Source organism: Amia ocellicauda, chromosome 8, assembly GCF_036373705.1.
Source record: "Amia ocellicauda isolate fAmiCal2 chromosome 8, fAmiCal2.hap1, whole genome shotgun sequence".
Taxonomy (NCBI): domain Eukaryota; kingdom Metazoa; phylum Chordata; class Actinopteri; order Amiiformes; family Amiidae; genus Amia; species Amia ocellicauda.
In genome coordinates this window covers 34,359,680-34,375,586 of record NC_089857.1, presented here as the reverse complement: position 1 = coordinate 34,375,586, position 15,907 = coordinate 34,359,680, and positions in this window count along the sequence as shown.

Sequence of the window (15,907 nt, the reverse complement as noted above, 5' to 3'; positions counted from 1 at the left end):
CTAAAGCAAGTATCCCTCGAGCTTTCTGGAGATGTGAAGAATGTATTTATTTACAGATCCGGTTTACAGATCTGAAAATTGATCTGACAATGTATATTTAATAATAGTTCTCATGTTTACAAACAAATGTAGGTTTTATTACAAAACCATTGTGCTAACATGTGCTTTTTCTATAAAAAGTGCAGTGAATTATCCATGAGTTTGTGTGTAGTACAATGTGTAACAGATTATATATATATATATATATATATATATATATATATATATATATGGATATCATATATAGGCATACATAATGGATATCTTACTATCAGATAACAGACATTTTACAATATACATCCTCAAAATAAAATAAAATGAAATATAAAAACACCAGACTGTAGCTTTGGAACGTTTTTTACGGAATTTCAAATGGTTATTTCTTTTCACAAACACAGTTATATGTTTCAGGCTTATTTCAAGTGTTAACTATTACTATTACTATTACTATAACTGTTTTATTTGGGGGGAAGAGGGGCATTTACTTAGCAGTTTTTATAAGTGTGAGTCACCTTTTCATTTATTTGCCGATTGTGGATTTGTCCTTTATGAGATCATTTTCTGATTAAAAGGGTTGATTCTATAATCCTTCAGAGTGATGTTGTTCAATTTTCAGCCTACTTGAATGCCCAGAATGTGTTACGCAGGCTCTCAATTTACACGTGATCTGTTTGGAGACATCCATAATATAGGTGACCACCTAAGCCCTGTTTTAGTGCTGAAATCAATTGTTCCTTTTCGGACTGACTTCAGATCAATATCAGCCAACCAGTTTCATCAGGACTGAAAGTACTCCCTTTGTTTTCCTATGTAGGTACATAGGTGAAAGTGAATTGTACACATTTTAGAATTCTAAACAAAATATGTAAACAAAATATAAAGAATATTTTTTTCTCTGCAGTACATCTCATAACCTGACAGTTGCATTAACATATTATTTCAAACCATTGCCCAATCATGATTTAAATCAGAAAATTGCTTGTGAGATTTAAATTGTAAGGTTGTAAAGGATCAATTCTCCTGTCAAAAAAATCAATTCTTAGAGGTTGCATCTGTCGTTTCCTCTGACAGCCTGGTGGTTAATCAAATAAATATTCCTGCGGGTAAAATGGCTGTTTTACTACAGAAGCTACCATTATCTAACATTTGCATTTTCCCTTGACAGATCAGTTCTCTGTTTTGTAATTACATTTCTGTCCCCTCTGCCAACCTTTAGAGCTGTAAATAACTTTGTTAAAATAGTGCATTACATATGTGACAATTAAGTCACATATACAGATTCTGTCAATATGTAAATGAGCTCAAATACTACTCATCTGCTCACACAAAACATCTGTAGGTTGGTCACTGTCAGAAGAAAATTGTCACCATCCTACACACTATTTATTTCTTAATAATATCTTCTCATTGGAAAGACATCTTTAGATAATTGAAGCTAATTACAAAAGTAAAGTAAACTGACAATTCAGTATATATTTAAAAGGTTACATTTTAAATTACAAACACACTATACAGAGTAACAAACCTGTTTTGAGCATTTACCAGGTACTTGGTCCATGTGCTACTTCTGTCTGTGTGTTGGATTAAAAAGAAAAAGAGTTACTGATACCAATCTCGCCGATATTTATTTATTAATTTACTTTTTAAATGTCTAGTTTCATTAATCTGCTGACTGGACAACAGATGTTTAAAGGCAACTAGGCTATTGAGGAATAAACACTGAAAATACAAAAGGTCAACCATAAGTATGAACTAAAAAAATATATAATTTTGGTAATGTGGGTTGCAAACCCTCGGAAACAGTTACTTCGTTAGTGACTCCTCCACAAAAGGAGGAGTCGCAGTTCAGGAAATAAAAAGTGCATTTATTTTTTTATACACCGCACTTTAAATTTACTTCAATAGCTTTGCTAGTGAAAAGAGGCAAGAATAGAAAAAATAGTCTGTAAATGGTACCTGACATGCAATTTAATTTCACACCTGAAATTTAAGAAGTAAAGTCAAAGTTCTAGTGGAAGTTCAACACTCGTTCTGTCTTCAACTTAATCATCTCGTAGGGTTTCAGTCCTGAGGGACGCCTGAGAGCAATTTCTTACCAGTCAGTAATCTCTTCCATGCTGTTCTTTACTATTCATATTTGACAATCATTACATTTCTGTGCCTGGAATATATTTATTTATTTATGTGTTTCTTTCTTTGTTCATTTATGTCTGTTGCTCATTTTACATATGTTGATATATTAGAACAAATTGTGGGGGGGTGGGATTAATTTTTTATTTTATTTTACCAACATGATATTTACCATTATGCAGTTTTAATTTTATATATAGATATAAGGAGAGCTATGTGATGATTGAGTGTAGTGTCATGGGCCACCCTGAACACCACTGGGAAATGATTCCAAACCGCTCTGATAAGAATTCAGGGAAAGGTCACATCTGAGAAAAGATAGTTTTGACTTCAATTCTTTGGAGAGAATACCAGTCTTAATGATGTTTTAAGTACTATGTATTCTGAGAGTGATATACAGTTTTGTAGCATTTCACATAACCAGAATTCAATGGATTTTAGAATACACACTTTATTCAGAAAAAGAAAATGGTTATAATGCTCATTTCCTTGCGAACAGAGAAATGCTGTAAACCTAATGATAGAGGTTAGGCTCTTAACTTGGTCTTCAACCCTGGTCCTGGAGAGTCCCAATCTAGTCTCATAGTTCACCCACAAATCACAAATTTAAAAAGATAGGTAACACTATTTAGTTATCAATTAATTAAACAAATGAATTAATGGGAAATGGTTATTGAAGACTGAAGGGTATTCTAAATTACAATTTACCGAGGCAATATCAAGAAAGCAAGTTTTTTTCGGTTATCTTACATCTATCAATGTATAAAGAAGTGAAAACATTTAATTAAGCAGATATTTCCGGACAATTCAGTCATTTAGAATACTATTCAGTCCTCAATGTCCATTTGAATAAATTTGTAAATAACATAATTCTTACTTATGTATCCTGACATTATTAATTCTGAAATGTAATGGAATTTAATACCTTATTCAAAGTTGTGAGATAGAGTATTACATATTTTACATATGAAAATGCACAATAATGCATTTACACTCACCTAAAGGATTATTAGGAACACCATACTAATACTGTGTTTGACCCCCTTTCGCCTTCAGAACTGCCTTAATTCTACGTGGCATTGATTCAACAAGGTGCTGAAAGCATTCTTTAGAAATGTTGGCCCATATTGATAGGATAGCATCTTGCAGTTGATGGAGATTTGTGGGATGCACATCCAGGGCACGAAGCTCCCGTTCCACCACATCCCAAAGATGCTCTATTGGGTTGAGATCTGGTGACTGTGGGGGCCAGTTTAGTACAGTGAACTCATTGTCATGTTCAAGAAACCAATTTGAAATGATTCGACCTTTGTGACATGGTGCATTATCCTGCTGGAAGTAGCCATCAGAGGATGGGTACATGGTGGTCATAAAGGGTTGGACATGGTCAGAAACAATGCTCAGGTAGGCCGTGGCATTTAAACGATGCCCAATTGGCACTAAGGGGCCTAAAGTGTGCCAAGAAAACATCCCCCACACCATTACACCACCACCACCAGCCTGCACAGTGGCATGATGGCATGATGGATCCATGTTCTCATTCTGTTTACGCCAAGTTCTGACTCTACCATCTGAATGTCTCAACAGAAATCGAGACTCATCAGACCAGGCAACATTTTTCCAGTCTTCAACTGTCCAATTTTGGTGAGCTTGTGCAAATTGTAGCCTCTTTTTCCTATTTGTAGTGGAGATGAGTGGTACCCGGTGGGGTCTTCTGCTGTTGTAGCCCATCCGCCTCAAGGTTGTACATGTTGTGGCTTCACAAATGCTTTGCTGCATACCTTGGTTGTAACGAGTGGTTATTTCAGTCAAAGTTGCTCTTCTATCAGCTTGAATCAGTCGGCCCATTCTCCTCTGACCTCTAGCATCAACAAGGCATTTTCGCCCACAGGACTGCCGCATACTGGATGTTTTTCCCTTTTCACACCATTCTTTGTAAACCCTAGAAATGGTTGTGCGTGAAAATCCCAGTAACTGAGCAGATTGTGAAATACTCAGACCGGCCCGTCTGGCACCAACAACCATGTCACGCTCAAAATTGCTTAAATCACCTTTCTTTCCCATTCAGACATTCAGTTTGGAGTTCAGGAGATTGTCTTGACCAGGACTACACCCCTAAATGCATTGAAGCAACTGCCATGTGATTGGTTGGTTAGATAATTGCATTAATGAGAAATTGAACAGGTGTTCCTAATAATCCTTTAGGTGAGTGTATTTCCATGTCTGATTGAATACAATATTTCAGTTTTTATTAATTTTGTGAGAGCAATATTTGAAAAAATTGTGACAATACTTTTAGAAGACATATGCTGCCAGAGGGACAGTTTATTATGAATACCATGACAGTGAATCATGGCAATCTAGGAAAAGATCAGTTGCAGACACTTCTAAAGGTCTTATTTACATATTATATTGTCCTCTGGCAATAAAGTGAGAGTTTATAAGAACTGACCTTATAAAGCATGCATTAATGATATAAATGGAATAAAAGAGGACATACTCCATGAAGTCACATCACCTACTGCATTCTAGATTGTGATTGTGATAACATTCTTGTTAAATATGTAAGAAAATATGTCCCAAATTGTTGTGAAATATGGGGGTGGTTAACAATCACCATTGATTAAATTTTAGATTACCTGAAGATTCAGAAATTACAGCAGTGGTCTCTTATTTTGGTCATGAAGAGCTCCACTCCTTCAAGTTTGACTGGGGTCAGTGACTAAAGATCAGGTGAATCTTGACTATTAATAGACAATTATTGGTTAAATTAAGACTCTTTAGGTCTCCAGGACCAGGGTTGGAGACTCCTTGCTTTGTAATGATGGAATTTAAGGAACGTGTAAGATTTATTCTATGTACGTTCTCACAAGCATCTTCTTAGGCTGAACAATCTGTCAGCTGTTAATTATCTATGACTTTCTCCAGCACCAGGGAAAGAAGATCTGTTTCCAGAGAGTTGCACTAGCCCTAACATTACGCACACTGAACCATCTTCACAATATGAATACCTTTTCAATGACAGCAAATAGTCATTTAATGCTACTAAACTGACTGGGGCTAAACTTTGCCCCAAAGAATATAAATTACAATTAACAAACGCTAATTTCAATATACTGAATTATACAGTATTTCTGCTGAAGTATCACTTCAAACCCCCAAATGCTATCAGACACTGAGATATGAGAATCACCTTAATTAACTTCTAACAGGTATATCAGCTAAGAGGTAACAAGTGCATTCTGGACTTTATATTCACATCTTGTGGTTCCATATGTTATGTGTAAGCAAGAACATAAGGAGCACACAAAGCATGAACTTTCACTGCTTTACGTCATGCCATTTTTATTTAGGTTTATGAATTTTTTTTAAACCCTTTGTTTCTAAAATAATAAAAAGTATACACATTTAATCAAATATATATTTTAAACTAAACTCATGACAAGAAGTGTATTAACTGCATGCAAATTGGAAAAATTTTACTCAACAGAGGAACATTTTTAACATTTCAATGTGGTCCTTCATTAGCATACTGTTTCTGCAGAACTGGTATTGACTGCTAAGGCTAGAGATACAATTGTGAATGAAATATTCAAAAATCTTTGTCAACGCAGGAAAAAAAAATTCTACAAAAGAACCCAGACATTTAAAATCATGTCAAGTTACAACCAACACCAAGCAAATAGGCACAATTGAAAAAGGTATTGCATTGTTGGTGTACATGTTTCATTAAACATAGCTTTTCAGAAGTAATTCTTGTAGGTTTCCACATAAAGCAACTGATTAAACCCCACCTTTCTCAAGCACAACTGGTTCACTGGTTGCTATGCTGCAGCTGCCGATATATATAAACAATTTCAACATCTTCTACAATTTCATGCAATGCACTTGTAAGTAAGATGTGTACTGAAATGAAATATTAATTAAGATACAATTATTTTTCTTCAGACCAAAACGTGAGCCAGCCACATATAAATTTTTAGTTTCACAAAATATAATTGGAATTCTCTGTCTGCTGTGCTAAATTTTAATTCCTTACTTAGTGTGGTGTAGCACTGGAGTCAGAAATAAAGATCCTTTATTATTCATGTTTATTGATCCTGTGAAACATTTTTGAAACAGGTATTTCAATCATATGTAGGTAAATACGTTTGTTTTGTATGTGCGTAATTGATTTTAAAATTCAAATCAGCTTGTAAATTACCAAAAGGTCATTGACTTGATCAATTTCAATTGTAAAGTGTAAAACCTGCAGTATAAGGAAATCTCAGCATTTCCACAAGACTGCTGATTTGTCTTGAGTCAAGAGTGAATTCTGGACCCAAACAAACTGTATAATGTAGACTTAGAAAAGGTCAAACTCACAGTTACATTAATCCAACTGTATATAGACAAATTACCCACTGTCTGTACATCTACCAATTTACAAAAATAACAAACACTTTTATAGGCAGTTTCTCACACTATATTATTTCCCCATGGTATATGCCAAAGATTAAATGCTGCTATTAAGGCTCTTCTTAATAAAGAGAAGAAACAGGGGATTTCCCTTGAGCAAACACAGTCCCTCTAATTATCTCCAATGGCAGGGACAGAAAATCTTCGAAATCATACACTATGATGTATTCATAGTGTATGATGTATTAATGATCAACTAGCAATAACTTGTAATTATTAAAAAATACTGAAGAGTATACATTTCAATTCAGTGCAAGATTCCTATTTACATCTCACATGCACGCACACACACACACAAACAGGTAGCTCACAGCCATACTGTATCGGGCTGTACATAATTGTTGAGCTGTCTTACGAGCTCCGGTTGCTATGGAACCAAAACTAAGACGGATCTCTGGTAGAAACCCTTTAAGTGGTTAAACAGAGGGTTTCTCCCTGGGGCTCTATTACAGAAATCAGAAGTCACAATGAAATTTCCATGCTGTTTTTGTACTGCATTTAAAATCATTAAAAGGTATTTAAAGGAAAAACAATAATGTTTTTCTTTAAGTGAACTGTTAATATACCGTCTATACTGTTAATATACTATTAACAGTATAGACATATACAAAAATTAGTAAATACTGTTGTCCTAAGAATTTGCTATATTTTTAAATAAACATAAAATGGAAAAAATGTTATATATACAGACATATATAGAGGTAATATTTACTGTAAATATCTAAGTCTATAAAGTACAGATGAATTAAACTATAATTATATGACATACAAATTAATATAGTAAACAAAGTAAAGTACTAACTCAGAAGGAGCAGCACAACACCAATGTGTCTTTTTGAAAAGCAAAAGCATTCAATTTGTTGTAAAACCTATGCCATCTGAAGGAGATAGGCAGCAAAAATAAATAAAATAATTTGGCAGTTCAAGACAGAACTGTATTGATCTGTTTTCTTAATGCTAACTGGCAGAAATAGAGGTTGTGTCTCAGTGGTTCACAGACCTAAAGAAAGATTACAGCCTCAAGTGACAAATCCACAGGTGGATTAAATTAAACCTAACACTGTGTTATCCATGACAAAGAACACCCATCACATCGCACTTTGATTAAACTGTATCCCAGAGTACATGAAAGAATGAAATATCTCTAAAGCATCCAGATTTACACAGTGACGTCTGACCTAGGTAGTGTAATTGTCTGATTTTTCAGACAGATCATTCAAACCAATCAAATCAAAGTTAACCATCTGAGAGTCCTCACACAGGCAGCACAAAGAGCAGAGCAAAGAGTAAAAGCAACTCTGATGGGATTGTTCAAAGCAGTCAGACACTCGTGCTGTGGCACGAAAAGTGACACTTTACACAACACAATACACAAACTTTTCTTAAACTCTTTATATACTATCATTACAAAAATCTCAGGCTCTAATCTTTGCTTAGACATGGAAATGCAGTGTATTACACTTCTTTATGTAACATTTCAGGGCATAAATTACCCTGTGTTAGGTAACAGATTCTGAAATGTCCACTCCTCTCTCTTTAATAACCAAATGCTCAGAGGAGAATTTCAAGTTGATATTGCACTTTCCTACCAGTCATTTTGCAAACAGAAGCATCTTGCAGCTTCTGTAATTATTAGCACTGTTTCCACCAGAACAGCACTCCCATAAAATTAATACACAAGTGACTTTAATGAACAGTATATACAGAAGGAAAACTTTGCACATCTGAATTGTTATTAACTCGTTAAATCATTAGTATGTTTTTCAGTTGAATTGCTGGGTATGATTGTTTTTGAACAATGGTATTCACTCACTTCTGTTCCCAACAGTCTAGCAGTTTACTGGTTCAATAATCAACTTTGAAGCTCAATAGCTAAACTTGCAAAATCATTTAGACAATCACTTACATATGGGAAATTATGGAAGATATAAGATTTTGTTCCTATTTTTGCCATTATATTCTGAATCTATGGCCTGGACCAAATCAAAACTTTTACCTACACACAAATCCCAAAGAACAAACCTGTACCACATTGCAGTTTAATTTATAGTCAGAAGCCACGTTGTTCTACATATAAATTAAAACATGATACGTTTCTAGCTTGTAATTTGCAATTTGCGGGTAGGTCAACGTTATTATTTAGTCCAAGCCTAAGTGTTATATTTCTTTATAAAATATTCGACTTTCAATTCTACTCAAGACATTTTGTTCAAGCCAAATACTCATTTGTGGTACGATGGACTCAAATTCTTTAACAAAAGAAGGCTAGTTGTCCACTCAACATCATGTAAATGAAGGGGTAGGTTGGGCTTTATATGCAAAAATCCAGAACATGTGATTTGCTTGTAATAAGAACATAATGCATTTACACACACCAGAAAGTGGGTGGGGGTATTGCGAGGCAGGGTCAGGAAAAGGAAACTCAAGACCATTTCACCTGCCCTTTCATCAGCTTTAGAGAGCTTGTTCCAAATAAGTGAACTTTAAATGTATTTTTATGGATGCTCCGAGTCTAAGCTTATGAATAGTTGTTCAGAATGGTTTACGAGATCCCATATCACTAACAAAGGAAGCAAATCATTGACCTTGTAATTCCATGACAAGGCTCATAACTGCATTTTTTCCCATATTGGTGCAGTTTTGCAATTCTATCAAAACAAATGAACAGCATTCCAATATTCAACATTCTGAAAAACCATCTGATGTTCTGATGTGCTAAACCTCAATTAATTCCTTCCCTGACTGTCTTAGGTTGATGCCAGATATGAGATCAATTTCATTAAATTCATTTTAATTTGATCCTTAATTAACAGGATTTAGTGACAGTCAGTTCTGTTACTTAACACAGCAAATAACCCCATGAAAAATACATGTTCTGAAGGAGAGCTGCCTGACAGAATGGACATGAAATATGGCCCACTGACATATCTAGAAATGAATGCCACATACAGTAGCCCACGCTTACCACCCTACCTTTTGGACTGTTTTCAAATGTTACTCATCTAATGAAGAAACTAAAACTGCCAAATATACCATTGGTACCATAGTACTGTCCCATGGTACTTATATATCTTTTGTTACAGTTTACACTTCATTTACCTTTGTTTGCATTATTGTAATACATCATTTGCTGGTCTCCCAAGTGTGAAATCGATCAGGTTTCATCTTGTTCCCGAAAGCTACAGCTAGAACGCTTGTTCGTGCTGAGCACCACCGGAAGATCACCTCTGTGCTCAAATATTTACACTGGTTTCCTGTCCAGTTTGGAATGTCCTTTAAATGATTTGCTTACCATGCCAGGGCATATCAATGGCCTTCTGCAATGTAATAGTATCACAATCACAATTAATTATTGGGTTTTAAACTCTTTCCAACTTTGCAGGATTTGATTTTTGTTGTTGTGGTGAATTTGTGCTCAGGGTATAACAATATATTCCACAGCCAGCACGTACAAAAATGCCTCAACAATTTTATCTACATCAAATTCTAAATGTACTTTTGAATGTGAGAGGTTAATGCCCTATTGAGCAATTCTTTTTTTTTCTATCTCCTGTACCTCTAATTAAAGTGCCAAAGAAGATTGTTTCCAATCTCATTTCCAAAGAAGAATGACTAATTTGTATCCACACTTGTCCACTTCTAATTTTCTCCTGTAATTAAACACTTCAGCACAGCATGACTTCGACATAAATGTTTTTTTTCAGTTCTAACAAACATGTTATACACATAACTAGTGGGTTACCAGAATTATTAGGATAGCAAGCACAAATGTGGTTAATGTATGACATCTCGCATAAGAAGACTGAACTCTTTCAAAACTTTATAACTGATGTCACTGTGATAAACTTCTAGGTTAAATAAGAATTTCAACCAACCCACCAGTTTCATATTGCTGACACAATACTTATTGGTGGGTTTCCATTTGGTAGACACACAAAATGTCTAGCCAAGACAAAATGGGTTTGTATACAACTGGCAGTTAAAGTTTTGAATCAAGTTTTAATGCTGAAATCATATTTTGCCTACCAATACGAGGGAATATGGGCAGCTATAATGCTAAACGAAATATTCTGAAGATGGTATGATATGACGGATTTGGTATGATATGAACTTCACTCAAGTAAGCAGAGTAAATCAATGTTCTGAGCTAGTGGTACCTAACTGTAGCTCTGGAGGCCCAGATTCCAGGGGGTGTATATGTCTCTTGAAAACACCAAAACCTTTAAACAATCATTACTTCAGTTTTGTACTTAAGAGCAAGCAAATCTAAAAAAACACATTGGCCCCCAAAGACCAAAGCCTTAACAACTTGCTCCAAAAAGGAAATAACTAAGCAAAGAAACATGTTTGACCTGACCCTGTTGTGAGACTCTGCTCGCTAATTATCCTGACTTTGTCTCCATACTGAAGTCTACAGGTTGGTTCAATGTAACAAAGCATTAGCAGCAGACTTTACAGGACACAGCCGTTAAATTAACAGAAAGTAAGAAGATAACATGGAATAAAGATCAAATGTAGCAAACGAAATAATACATAATGTGAAAGACAAAACATTCAATCCAACACCTGAAATAATACCTGACTAATAGGAAATACTGTACAGGTTGAGCTAGATATGGCTAGAAATACACACACAAACATGGATCAGTCTCATAAAGAATATCAAAATGTACTGCTATATATATGTGCACATTCATTGTTTATCACACAAAGCAATGACTATTACATTCCACACTCAGTATATAACCATACATTAATAACCATAAAGCTCAGAAATAATTGAAGAAACAGTCATAGAAACCTACAACAAGATTAATATTATATTACTTATCAACACTTCCTGAGTGGGCCAGACTCAGGGACAGTGTGGTGGGTGTGAAGGTTGTCCTGTTTCGGAATGGATCCAGGGTCAGATTCTGTAAAGTCTTTGTCCCAGGATGTGGTTCACAGGATGGAGAAAATGTCTTTGTGCAAAAAAAAGGAAATGGGTCCATAAACTCAGGCATTCCACTGGAGCAAAGGTTGACGATCTTGTGATGTCTCTTACTTGGGATCTTCCACCAAAAGGTTGAGGGTTCAGCGAACAGAGCAATTAATTTTTGTTCAAAAGTAGCTACAACAAAAAAGTATGTTTCAATATTCAGTCCAATAGTTGGAATAACTAGCAGCATATTATCCCGTTGATCACAAGACAAGGTTAGTGCCCAGAATGAAGTCTGTTAGGCTTTCTGCTGTTTACTGGCGCATATGGTCTCTGGCAGTGAAGCTCTGATGCTGGATTCTCCTCCGGGAGATTTTCTTTCATGTTGCAAAACTGACCGGTGATTTTTTTTACACAAAAGGGGAAATTCGAAAGGTACACAGAGCAACGTTACTGCCCATTTTAAGGAGACTAACCCAGAGAGTCTGATTGGACAGCTTGCACACTGGGTAGTGATCTCTCCCATGTGGTTTTATTCCCCATTGGTGAGACGCAATGTTAGGACAGCCCACCACACGTTGCTTGGACCCGGAGTGTTACCAGTCATGCGGTTTATGACATGTTGCCATGCCCTGGGTCTGGATAGTGACAATTTGCCTTCAGAGCATAAGGTGACTAAATTATGATTACAAAGTAGGGCAGTGTAATCCCTCCTGGCACCAGTGACACTTGTCTGGCTGGGGGGCTCTGGTCCTGAGTGGGTGACCCCCTTTGCCCCTCTGGTCACCAGGGAGGATCACAAAGTGCTTTTTGCTGCCACATTCGAGTCTCACTACAGAGAGGGAGATGGCAACATCCCCAGTACAGCCACAGTACATTTGATAGAAATATAATTGTTACTAAACTTGTAATATCTACTCCTTTGTCACTACAGCCATCGCTCATGAAGGGATAACAGAGTTCCTGCTCGACACACTTTGTTGTAGATGCTTAAACATACCATGAGTAACCTTAAAAGCTAAAGGCTTTCAATTAATTCTGCTCTGTTCAATCAAGGTTTTATTTTGAGCTGATCAACTCCTTGGTTAATTGTATGTTACTTGCGGACAGTCACCAGTTTATGAAATGTACTAAACGTATGTTATCACACTTTGCATCCACAGAGGAAATGTTTGTTCTTCCTTATACATTACAGATTGCCATCCTTTCCTCAATGTAAGCAGATAGAAAAGCTGCTGACAGACTCATTAGCACAGACATCCTCCCCCAGAGTGGAGACCGACAATGAAAAAGTATAAAATCACACAGGAGACTGATAACTTCAAAAGTATTTTACATTTCTTAAACTCCTTAGAAAGCATGCCATTTCTTTGACTAAAAGGAAACAAGTGTTCCATGGTTACTTCTGCTTTGCTATTATTCTGTTTTAATGCAGAATTCAGACAACAGAAAACTAAATGCTCTAGTCTGTTCCATTTCACAATTAATTAGGGGTTCTCATTAGACAGATTTACAAACACAATAAAGAATAATATGACTAACTGATTATAATAACATCTATAATGAATTTGACTCTTAATATGATTATAGTCAAGACTGTGGCATGATCAGTTTTATGAGACTGATCATATGTTGTTTTATGTTGTTCGGTTCTGTTAGTGCCTGTATATTGACCATACATCAGAATGGGGTGTGATGGAGGGAGATATGCAGATATCCCATACAACACATTTCACAAATCAAATAATGAAATTGCAGATCATATTATACTGATGTTTTAGCAGTGTGTATTTGATCCATTCATATACTGTACATATGTTCCTACATGATTTGGTGAATTCTCAGATGTACATAAGGCAATAAATTAAACTCCATACAATGACTTTAGGCAGATTAAAATAACTATGATAAAACCCACACAATGGCAAAAGCACCAGCAAAGAAAGAACCTTGAAATGAAACTTGAGTTCACTTGTTCATGCGTGACCTTCTATTGCAATAATAATAATAATAATAATAATAATAATAATAATAGTTACAATAATAATATAATTAAACACTAACAGAGTAAACTGGGTTGCATGTTACATGTCAAAGTTATATGAAGTAACTATTAACATTGTCTTTAATAAAACATCCATATTATTTTGAGGTACTATCATTTTAACGGTTAACATAATTAGCAATTAATACACTCACCTAAAGGATTATTAGGAACACCTGTTCAATTTCTCATTAATGCAATTATCTAACCAACCAATCACATGGCAGTTGCTTCAATGCATTTAGGGGTGTGGTCCTGGTCAAGACAATCTCCTGAACTCCAAACTGAATGTCTGAATGGGAAAGAAAGGTGATTTAAGCAATTTTGAGCGTGGCATGGTTGTTGGTGCCAGACGGGCCGGTCTGAGTATTTCACAATCTGCTCAGTTACTGGGATTTTCACGCACAACCATTTCTAGGGTTTACAAAGAATGGTGTGAAAAGGGAAAAACATCCAGTATGCGGCAGTCCTGTGGGCGAAAATGCCTTGTTGATGCTAGAGGTCAGAGGAGAATGGGCTGACTGATTCAAGTTGATAGAAGAGCAACTTTGACTGAAATAACCACTCGTTACAACCGAGGTATGCAGCAAAGCATTTGTGAAGCCACAACACGTACAACCTTGAGGCGGATGGGCTACAACAGCAGAAGACCCCACCGGGTACCACTCATCTCCACTACAAATAGGAAAAAGAGGCTACAATTTGCACAAGCTCACCAAAATTGGACAGTTGAAGACTGGAAAAATGTTCCCTGGTCTGATGAGTCTCGATTTCTGTTGAGACATTCAGATGGTAGAGTCAGAATTTGGCGTAAACAGAATGAGAACATGGATCCATCATGCCTTGTTACCACTGTGCAGGCTGGTGGTGGTGGTGTAATGGTGTGGGGGATGTTTTCTTGGCACACTTTAGGCCCCTTAGTGCCAATTGGGCATCGTTTAAATACCACGGCCTACCTGAGCATTGTTTCTGACCATGTCCATCCCTTTATGACCACCATGTACCCATCCTCTGATGGCTACTTCCAGCAGGATAATGCACCATATCACAAAGGTCGAATCATTTCAAATTGGTTTCTTGAACATGACAATGAGTTCACTGTACTAAACTGGCCCCCACAGTCACCAGATCTCAACCCAATAGAGCATCTTTGGGATGTGGTGGAACGGGAGCTTCGTGCCCTGGATGTGCATCCCACAAATCTCCATCAACTGCAAGATGCTATCCTATCAATATGGGCCAACATTTCGAAAGAATGCTTTCAGCACCTTGTTGAATCAATGCCACGTAGAATTAAGGCAGTTCTGAAGGCGAAAGGGGGTCAAACACAGTATTAGTATGGTGTTCCTAATAATCCTTTAGGTGAGTGTATATATATATAATATATGTTATTACATGCAGAACTAGGATTACTATTGGTCTTGGATCTCTAAAGGTTTTGAGAAGAATGATTTGTGAAGAAGGTTTTGAAGAATGATTTTGAATCCTCTCTAAACTCACAGAATCTTAGGCAGACATTCAAAATCTCACTAGTCATTCATGTTCCCCCTTTGAGGAAATAACTAAATTACTCCCAATACAGCCAACAGGAGGTCTTTAAAAAAAGAAAATGTAATTATCTATTCTTTGCACTGTGGACTAAAAAAGAAAAGAATATTAATTTAATTTGCATGTTAATAAAGAATACCTGAAGGTTATTTTATGAAAACAGAAATCAGTCATTCACAATGCATTTATATTATGAACTTTTTCATTATTTACCACAATTGATTTTAATAAAGGCTTTCTGCTCAGAATCAACCAAAAAGCTTTTAGTCTACTGGACTGGAAGCATGTTGAAAAGGAAAACGATAAACGTTTTGTTCTAATAGACAGTTATGCTGTATATGCCTGCAATTTAATGTAGTTTTATTTCTTTATTTGTAATATATGTGAGTGGCATTTGGCAGAGTACTGTAAATGTTAATTTTGTATTTTTGATCTTTACTTATTTTGTGTATTAATTGATTAATAGACCCTATTTAGTGGGGCTTCAGCCCCCCTGTATTTTCTCTCAGCACCCCTAAAAATAATACAAAAAAGGAATCCAAGCAACCCCCCCTGCTCTTACACCGGAAAAAAACACCATCAGCAACACCCCCCCCCCCCCCCCCCCCAACGATCCTGGACATCATTTCGTAGCCCCCCTAAACCTTGAAGTCTAGAACCGCGCCTGCACCCCAGGAAATACATGAATGTGTATGTGTGCAATTTTCGGTCACTGTTAACCAATGGTGGCCTACAATCACTTAATATTTTGACCACATGGTTGTTTT